Here is a 10,979-nt window from a genome sequence, read left to right as displayed (position 1 = left end):
ATGACTCAGGAGAGGGTGTCTGGTTCTACTTTCGATGAGGTGGTTGACAGTGCTCGGTAGATAGAGTAGTCTGTAGCTAGGAGCGTGGAGAGAGGGAAGCCAATAGGCCTCGTGGATCGGGTGGTTTCAACGGTGTTCCTTCTGGGGGTTAGTTCTACCACGGTAGGTGTCGTCCTTATAGGCACGCTCTGACGACTCGTCCAGTTCACCATGATGCATCATCCAGCCATGGTTCATACAGTTCTCATCAGGGTCAGTCATCTCTTAGTGCCTTTCCAGCTCATAGTTTGTCTCGTGCTCCATCGGTTCAGGGTTCATCTATGCCAGGTCCTTCTAGCAGTTATCCCGGTGCTCGGGGCTCCCTTCATTCCCCACCACTAGCACCGGGGAGTTGCTTTGAGTGCGGGGAGTTTGGGCATTTGTGGAGGCAGTGTCCTCGTCACTTGGGAGGTCCAGTGCAGTAGAGGAGTCAAGCTGCGACTTCATCTCCAGTTACTTCACCACCCGCCCAACCAGCTCAGGTTGGGGCTCAGCCAACTAGGGGTCGCCCAAGAGGGGGAGGCCGATCAGGTGAAGGCCAGACCCGATTCTATGCTATTCCTGCCAAGCCAGATGCTGTTGCTTCAGAAGCATTGATTACAGGTACTGTCTTAGTATGCCACAGGGATGCCTCTGTATTATTTGACCCCGGTTCCACTTACTCGTATGTATCATCATATTTTGCTCATTATCTGGATATGCACTATGAGTCCTTAGTTTCATATGTTCATGTATCTATACCAGTGGGCGATACTATTGTTATGGATCGTGTATATCGATCATGTGTAGTGATTATTGGGGGATTGGAGACTAGATTTGATCTCTTATTACTTAGTATAGTGGATTTCGACGTGATCTTGGGTATGGATTGGCTGTCACCATATCATGTTGTTCTGGATTGTCATACTAAGACTGTGATGTTGGAGATGTCGGGGTTGCCAAGGATTGAGTGGAGAGGTTCTCTAGACTATGTTCCCAGCAGAGTGATTTCATATTTGAAGGCCCAGCGAATGGTTGGGAAGGGTTGTTTATCTTATTTGGACTTTGTGAGGGATGTTGGTGCTAATACTCCTTCTATTGATTCTTTTCCGATGGTACGATATTTTCCGGATGTGTTTCCTGCAGACCTATCGGGCATGCTGCCCGATGGGGATATTGATTTTGGTATTGACTTAGTGCCGGGTACTTAGCCCATTTATATTCCTCCATATCGTATGGCACCAGCTGAGTTGAAGAAATTGAAAGAGCAGCTTCAAGAACTTCTTGATAATGGGTTTATTAGACCTAGTGTGTCGCCTTGGGGTACACCAGTCCTGTTTGTGAAAAATAAGGATGGTACTATAGGGATATGTATCGATTATAGGCAATTGAACAAAGTTAAAATCAAGAAAAAGTATCAGTTGCCACGCATTGATGATCTATTTGACCAGCTTCGAGGAGCGAGGGTGTTCTCTAAGATTGATTTGAGGTCTAGGTATCACCAGTTGAAGATTCGGGACTCAGATATTCTAAAGACAACATTCAGGACCCGTTATGATCATTATGAGTTCCTTGTGAAGTCGTTTGGGCTGACCAACGCCCCAGCAGAATTTATACATCTGATGAACAGTGTATTTCTGCCTTATCTTGACTCGTTTGTCATAGTATTCATTGATGATATCATGGTGTACTCTCGTAGCTAGGAGGAGCATGCCTAGCATTTAAGGGTTGTGTTGCGACGGTTGAGGGAAGAGAAGTTTTATGCCAAGTTCTACAAGTGTGAGTTTTGGCATAGTTCAGTAGCATTCTTGGGGAACGTGGTGTCCAGTGAGGGGATTCAGGTGGATCCGAAGAATATAGAGGGGGTTCAGAGTTGGCCCAGACCGTCCTCAGCTATGCGATTCGGAGCTTTCTCAGCTTGGCCGATTATTATAGTCGCTTCGTGGAGGGTTTCTCGTCTATTGCATCTCCCTTGACCAAATTGACCTAAAAGTGTGCTCCTTTCAGGCGGTCGCATGAGTGTGAGGAGAGCGTCCAGAAGCTCAAGACTGTCTTGACCACAGCTCCATTTCTAGTTCTACCTTCAGCTTCCGGTTCTTATACAGTGAATTGTGATGCTTCTTAGATTGGTATTGGGTGTGTCCTGATGTCGGGGGTTAGAGTGATTGCTTATGCTTCGCGTCAGTTGAGGCCCCATGAGAAGAACTACCTTGTTTATGATTTGGAGTTGACTGTCATCGTTCATGCATTGAAGATTTGGAGGCATTATCTCTATGATGTGTCTTGTGAGGTGTTTACGGACCATCGGAGCCTCCAACCTCTTTTCAAACAAAAGGATCTAAATTTGAGGCAGCGTAGATAGTTGGAGTTGCTAAAGGACTATGATATCACTATTATGTATTATCCCGGGAAGGCCAATGTGGTAGCAGATGCTTTGAGTAGGAAGGCAATGAGTATGGGTAGCCTTGGATTCATTCCTGTTGATGAGAGACCCCTTGCAGTTGAGGTTCAGGCCTTGCCAACCAGTTTGTGAGATTAGATGTTTTGGAGCCCAGTCGGTTTCTAGCTTGTATGGTTTCTCGGTCTTCCTTATATGATCGCATTAGAGAGCGCCAGTATGATGATCCTCATTTGCTTGTCCTTAAGGACACAGTCCAGCACGGTGACGCCAGAGATGTTACTATTGGAGATGATTGGGTGTTGAGGATGCAAGGTCAGATTTGTGTGCCTAATGTAGATGGGCTACGTGAGTTGATTCTTGAGGAAACCCCCAGTTTGCGGTATTCCATTCATCCAGGTGCAGCGAAGATGTACCAGGACTTAAGGCGGCATTATTGGTGGAGAAGAATGAAGAAGCATATAGTGGGGTATGTAACTCGATGCCTTAACTGTCAGAAGGTGAAGTAAGATCATCAGAGATCGAGTGGATTGTTTCAGAGGCTAGAGATTCCAGAGTAGAAATGGGAGCGGATCACCACGGATTTTGTAGTTGGGCTCTCACGGACTTTGAGGAGGATCGATGCTATTTGAGTGATTGTGGATCAGCTGACAAAGTCCACTCACTTCATTCCACCTAGGACTACGTATTCTTCAAAGCGGTTGACTAAGATTTACATCCGCGAGATCGTTCGCCTTTACAGTGTGCTAGTGTCCATCATTTCAAATTGGGTCACGCAGTTTGCATCGCAGTTTTGGAGAGCCGTGCAGCAAGAGTTGAGTACCCAGGTTGAGTTGAGAACAACATTTCACCCTCAGACGGACGGACAGTCCGAGTGCACTATTCAGATATTGGAGGACATGTTGCGCGCTTGTGTCATTGATTTCAGGGGTTCATAGGATCAATTTCTGCTGCTCGTCAGAGTTTACCTACAACAACAGTTACCAGTCTAGCATTCAGATGGCTCCTTATGAGGCTTTGTATGGGAGACGGTGTAGATCTCCAGTGGGTTGGTTTGAGCCGGGAGAGACTAGGCTATTGGGTATTGACTTGGTTCAGGATGCTTTGGACAAGATTAAATTGATTCAGGAGTGGCCTTGCACGGCACAGTCTAGACAGAAGAGTTATGCCGATTGGAGGGTCGGTGATGTTTCTTACATGGTTGGGGAGAAGGTTCTACTCAAGGTTTCACCCATGAAGAGTGTTATGAGGTTCCGGAAGAAGGGCAAGTTGAGCCCTCAGTATATTGGGCCATTTGAGGTGCTTCAGAGGATATGGGAGGTGGCTTACAAGCTTGCCTTGCCACCTAGTTTGTCAAGTGTGCATCCAATGTTTCATACTTCTATGCTCTTGAAGTATGTTGGCAATGCGTCTCATGTTTTGGATTTCAGCACAGTTCAATTGGATGGTGATTCGACTTATGATGTGGAGCCGGTGGCCATTTTGGATCGACAGGATCGAAAGTTGAGGTCAAAGGACATAGCTTCTGTGAAGGTGCAGTAGAGAGGTCAGCTAGTTGAGGAGGCTACTTGTGAGACCAAGCGGTAGAAGCGAAGCAGATATCCACATCTATTTGAGAGTCCAGGTACGTTTATAGACCCGTTCGAGGACGAACGCTTATTTAAGAGGAGGAGGATGTAATGACCCGGCCAGTCGTTTTGAGAGTTGTAACCCCATTCCCGTATTTACTGCTCATTTTCTACTTTATAGCTATTATGTGACTTGCCGAGATAGTCGGTTCGGGTCTAGAGGAATTTCATAATTAAATGAGTTACTTAGTCTCAAGTAGGGTTATGCATAATTTGGTAAATACCGAATTACCGTACCGAAACCAAATAATTTGGTATTCGGTATTCGATATTTTGGTATTCGGTATGGTATTTGGTTTAAGTTTAAAACAAAATAGTATTAGGTATTTTAAAATGAAATACCGAAATACTGACACCGTACCGAAATATATATTATATTACACAATACATATTTTATTAATTATAACATAAATTTAAGAAATCTAAAATTTTACTTTCCTTTATTCTCTAAGTTCATCAATTAACTCTAAGCAAGTAACAAGACATTTCTCTAAGTTTTCTCTCTCTAGATTGGTATTTGCTGGTTTTGGACAAAATTTTTGTTAACAAACCATTTTAATTTTGTAATTTTGAGTACTTTAATTAAGAATATTACTGTCTATGAATCTATGCACTAGTTAGTATTTAAACCGAATAAACTGAAGTTACCGAACCGAATAAACCGAAACCGTAAGGAGAAAAACCAAACCATACCAAATTTAATTAGGTATGGTATTGGTATAGAATTTTACGAAACCGAATACCGAAAATACCGAACCGAAATATCTAAATACCGTACCGACCGACGAACACCCCTAGTCTCAAGGTTAAAAGCTTAAGTTGGAATGGTTTATCAGATTTTGACCTATGAGTAAATGACTCTGGAATGGAGTTTTGATGGTCCCGTTAGCGCCGTTGGTGATTTTGGACTTAGGATCATGTCCGAATTACGATTTGGAGGTCCGTGGTGGAATTAGGCTTGAAATGGCAAAAGTTGGATTTTTGAAAAGTTTGATCGGTAGTGGACTTTTTGATATCGGTGTCAAATTACGATTCCGAAAGTTGGAGTAGGTCCGTAATTCATTTTTGACTTATGTGCAAATTTTGGGGTCAATCGAACATGATTTGATAGGTTTCGGCGTCGTTTGTAGAAGTTGGAATTCCTTAGTTTCAATAGGCTTGAATTGGGGTGTGATTTATGTTTTGGATATTGTTTGATATGATTTGAGGGCTCGAGTAAGTTTGTATCATGTTTTAAGACTTGTTGTTATTTTGGGTGAGGTCTCGGGGGCCTCGAGTTGATTATGGATGGTTAACAGATCAAAAGTTGAAGTTGAGAGCTTATTGAAGCTAGAATCAGCTGGTGTAACCGCACCTGCGGTGCTTTGATCGCAGGTGCGAGTTTAGAGTGGAGTGTGCAGGTGGTCGCATGTGTGAGGGAATGGTTGCACCTGCATAACCGCAGATGCGGCAGGGGGACCGCAGAAGCGGTATTGGGCAGGGGAGCTAGGTTCCACAGAAACTGCTTGGAAGCTCGCAGAAGCGAGTCCACATGAGCGGAGGAAGGGATCGCAGGAGCGAGGGAAGCCACAAAAGCGGGTATGTTGTCGCTTCTGCGATGTCGCAGATGCGGCTATGTTTCCACAGAAGCGGAAGTGCTGGATAGAACACTTAACATTTTAAACATCATCTTGTTTCCCAATTGATTTTTCCACCTAGTTGGTGTGTATTTAAGGTGTAAATTGGGAGTTTGATGCTAGGGATTTGGAGAGTTTGACTTGGGGATTTGGGTGTCGATTTGGTGTCGTATTTTAATAAATTTTGTATGGTTGGACTCATGGATGAATGGACTTTCGGGTTTAGTGACTTTTATCGAATTTCGAGACGTGGGTCCGGGGCCGACTTTTGAGTCGATTTTTGAATTTTGATTTATACCTTAGTATTTTCTTATGGAGTTGATTCCATTAGACCGTGTTAATCATATCGAATTATTTATGGCTAGATTCGAGGCATTCAGAGGCCATTTCGCGAGGCAAGGGTGTGTTGGAGTAGAGATTTGCCCGGATTGATGTAAGTAACATTTCTAAATTTGGTTCTGAGGGTACGAAACTCCATATATTGTGCCATGTGTTTGGTTTTTAGGTGACGCACATGCTAGGTGAAGGGCGTGTGGGTGTGCACCGTAGGAATTATGACTTGGTCAATTCCATAGAACTGTGTAGTTGAATAATCTGTTGTTATCCGTACCTTCTCCACGTATTAGAGAAATTGAACTGCAAATCATGTTAGAAATCATGTTTAGACCATGTGTTGACACTATAAGGACCCACAGAGGTCGTGTACATGTTGAATTATCTGCTAAATTGTTGTTTTGTACTCACTCACAGCTTTACTTGCATATTACATCTCAGTTTAGTTTTCTTTAAACTTAAGTCTTCCGCCTATTTATTTAATTTTGTTGCTCGAGAGACTGGAGAGGTTGATGACTGAGTGAGCTCGAGGGCCTGATTGTGAGGATATCTGTGGGATCGGGCTACATACCGCAACATGTTTCATTATTATATGCCATGATTAGCTTGTTATAGCGCTTGGGCTGAAGGAGCTCCTCCGGAGTCTGTACACACCCTCAGTGAGCGTAGGTACCTACTCAGTATGAGTGCCGAGTGCTAAGTGATTGAGAGGAATGAGTGATTGTGAGGAAAGAGTGATTGTGAGGTTGTAGGGAATGGGAGGACTGAGTGATTGTTGCTCTGAGAGGATGCATTTACTTCATTATTGTTACACTTCCGCTGTCATATATCACTGTCTTGAAATTTCTGCGGGATATTATCTTCTGTTTCACATGAACTTGACATGAATTAACTGTTTTGGCCTTAATTGTCGAACTTGAAAGCATGTCTATCTTCCTATGTTGAAATCACTATAATTGAACTTTAACTGTGAAGCTCGTCACTACTTTCAGTTCTTTATTTAGTCTTATTACTTACTGAGTTGGTTGTACTCACGCTACACCCTGTACTTCGTGTATAAATTCGGGTGTTTTCGGACACGGTGGGTATTGATTCCATTACACAATTGATCTTTTGGAGGTTTCAAGGTAGCCGCCCCGGCGTTTCGCAGACCTTGTCTCTCCTTCCCTATCTTTCTGCTTATTGTATTTAGTTTCAGACTATCATAGACAGTATTTTCCAGGCTTGTGATATATAGATACTCATGTACTCTGTGACACCCCGATAGTTGGGAACTTCCGCGTTGAGTTTTGGGTTTTTATCCCTGTTTATGAGAACTTTTATAATTTAAACTGCTTTAATTCATTTTCTGTTAAAAGTGTTTGAATTATTTCTTAATGTCAGCTTGCCTAGTACCACGTTAGGCACCATCACGATATGTTAGAATTTTGGATCGTGATATTAAATTTTATTTTATATAGGTTTCCTTTTTTTAAGCCCATTAATATTAGAAGTGCAAAAACTTTTATTTTGTACTAATGTAAAGAATTTTGTATTACTAAGTTTAATATGTAATATCTAATGCCATTGAAGGACAATTTGGAACATTATATAGATGTTATTAGATTTATAATGTGATATTTATTTTGTTATTAAAAAATAAAAATAAGAGATGTGAGCGTAATTCTCAAACCGCAATAGAAGTTTGTGTTATAAAGAGAATTTCAGAGGAAAGTTTTCGGAAATTATCCCAAATTATAATTATAACTAAATATTAAAACTTCGGATGAGTTAATACAAAATTTTAAATTATTGAAGAAAATATTTTCTTTAATGTGTAAAATAAATAATTAAATTGGTAAAGTAGCAAAAGAGTGCAATTCAATGTTTTTCCAAAATTATCATATAATAGTTTGTTTGGATGTTTGTTACCCATTGTATCGTATTGTATTGTTATCCCAAAATAATATTTTTTTTGATTGTTTATTTAAAATTGATTATATTGTATTGTTAAATCCATTATTACGGAACAACTAAAAGCTCCATTTTATGAAACAACCGATTTGGTGTGGTGGGATCGTTTTTTATCTAATTATGCTCTTACTTATTACTCCATAATTCTATTTTATCATTTATTTATTTTTTATTTTAATTCCAAATCTCTAACCTATTGACCTACTTTGTCTTCTTCCATCTTTTCTAGAGTTGGTTTACCCCGTTCTTTTTATTATCCAAGTCTTCGTTCGATTATGTCTCTTTTCATCGTTTTAATTTTTTTTGGTGTTGCTAATATTTGTTAAACTTTTTTTCCAGATTTTTGCTCTTGTTTCCAAGCTACGTAAGTAATGATAAATTAGTAGAAAGAGGTTTTCTTAAATTATTTTTATGTGTAATTCTTGATAAATTTTATTTAAAATAATTGCGGGTATTTTAGTGAACTTATCAGTTACAGTACTGTACGATACAGTCAAACCAACAATAAAAATATTATTTAACAATAGAAAACGATACAATCTATTCAAACGTTGTATCCATAAAATGATACAATACATTATAAAAACGATGGGTACAGTACAATACAAATATATTATAAAATTATGGGTAACAATCTTCCAAACACAGTGTAAGTAAACGTATTTTTCAAATGAAATAAAATCCTAGCATTCATATATTTGTTCTATAAGAATTTCACGGTGAAAGAATAAGAAATAGAGTTAGATCAGTTATTGTGTAATATTAAGAATCAAATCGATAAAAATACAAACTTGAAACAATAAAGATGAAATAGTAATTATACTCTATATTATTTGTTATTAATTATTATTATTATTATTATTATTATTTTGTAACCACTCTTATAAATTGAACTACCTATATATTTTTAATATATTCAGTTGTTTGTTGTAAAATATTAATTTAATATTAATAATTCTTAGACTTTAGTCACATACCTTTTTTTCTAAGAGCCATAGGGCAAAGCTTGTCACGATCCAATTTCTCCTAGAGGTCGTGATGACGCCCAACGTCGCCGCTAGGCAAGTCTACGATGAATTTACTACGTGATTAATTCTTTTAATAGGCTTACAAGTAATTAAATTCTATTTATTTAGAAATTTGAGAAATAGAGAGTCAAATGAATAAAATAAAAGCATCTGAATGCAAGCATAAATATGTAAAAATACTCCAAAATCATAAAGTCTACTAAACTGTGTGCCAAGATCTGGTGTCACAAGTGTATGAACACTAGTAGATTATACAAAACTTTATCTACTGTCTGAAATAACATAGACAGAAAAATAAATACAAAATAAAGGCTCTAGGCGTTGCAGAACGACTCAGGATGCAACTCACCACTAGGCCTCGGGGTAACTGGGGTGTGCGCCGGTATGTCCACCAGATGCACTGTAATGACCCAACCGGTCATTTTAACTTTTAGAACCCCGTTCCCTAAAATAAAACTCCCCGAACATGCTTTTATTAATTTATAACTTGCGGGGATTGTTGGTTCGAGATTTGGAAGCGTTTGGGCTGAAATCGGAATACTTGTTTCCTTAAATTAGCTTTAAATGGACAAGTTTGACTTTGGTCAATATTTTGAGAAAACAACCCCGAAATCGGGATTTGAAGGTTCCAATAGGTTTGTATGATGATTTTGGACTTGTTCGTATGTCCGAATTGGGTTTTGGATAACCCGGGAGCATTTTGACGCTTAATAGTAAAAATCAACTATTTAAAGGTTTAAAGTTATTTAAATTAGGTTTGGAGTAGGTTTTTGAGAAATTGAAGTCCGTTTGGAATTCTGAGTTTGGGAATAGTTCCGTATAGTGATTTAAGACTCGCACGCAAAATTTTGTGTCATTCCGGGTAGTTTAAGTACGTTTCGGCATATTGGAAATAAATTGAAGAACTTGAAGTTCTTAAGTTGATTGAATTTGGTTTGGGGTGTGACACGTTCCGAGAGTTTGAGGGAGTCCCTTTTATGATTATAAACCTGTTGGTATGTTCGGGTGGGGTTACGGGGGGGCCCGAGTGTTAATCGGACGTGGCTCGGATCAATTTTGGAATTTTGAAGAAGAGCCGAAGCTTTCAGCTTCTGGTATGATCGCACCTGCGCATGGTCAGCCGCAGGTGCGAGCCACCAGCCGCAGGTGCGAAGGGGAGGGTCTGCCCGGCCATCGCAGATGCGAAGTATTGGGCGCAAAAGCAGGCGCACAGGTGCGGTCCTTTGGGCGCAGGTGCGGAGCCAGTCCAAGAGGAAAAATCTCGCACCTGCGAGGATTTTTCGCAGGTGCGAAAGCCGCAGGTGCGAACACCTTCCGCAGGTGCAAAAAACCTGTTTGGGCAGAATGGTTAAAAAGTCGGATCTCAGACATTTTGAGCCCATTTTTCCTCCATTTCCGGGCGATTTCAGAGCTTTTGAGAAGGGGGTTTCAATTAGCAATTGAAAGGTAAGTTAGTTCCACAGTCTTTGAGTTAAATACATAGATTATAGGTAGATTATAATAGTAAATCTTAGAAATCAAAGGTTTAGGTGAAAACCTAGATTTTTATAAAATGAGATTTTAACCATGAAAATAGTTATGGAATTAGATAAAAATTATATATTTGAGTTCTTGAGATTATGGGTATCATTTCCATCCAAAAATTTTCAGAATCCGGGCACGTGAGCCCGTGGGTCCGTGGTGAATTTTAAGAATTTTACCATTTTAGATAGGGTAATTTATTTAATAGATGAATTTCGAAATATTGAACATATATTAATTATTTTATATAACTTTTGAATAGTTTCGGATATTTTGGCATTGAATCGAGAATTTTACGCGACTCGATAATCGGAAAGTGGACTTTGAGACGAGGTAAGTCTCTTGTCTAATCTTGTGAGGAGAAAATTACCCCATAAGGATTTAATTGAATAATTATTGATAATTGCGGGGGCTACGTACGCACGAGGTGACGAGAGTCCTTGCGTAGCTACTATTAATGTGAAAGTCCGGGTAGTTTTGGACT

Source organism: Nicotiana tabacum, chromosome 23 (assembly GCF_000715075.1).
Source record: "Nicotiana tabacum cultivar K326 chromosome 23, ASM71507v2, whole genome shotgun sequence".
In the NCBI taxonomy this organism is placed as follows: Eukaryota; Viridiplantae; Streptophyta; class Magnoliopsida; order Solanales; family Solanaceae; genus Nicotiana; species Nicotiana tabacum.
This window is presented reverse-complemented; position numbering follows the sequence as displayed.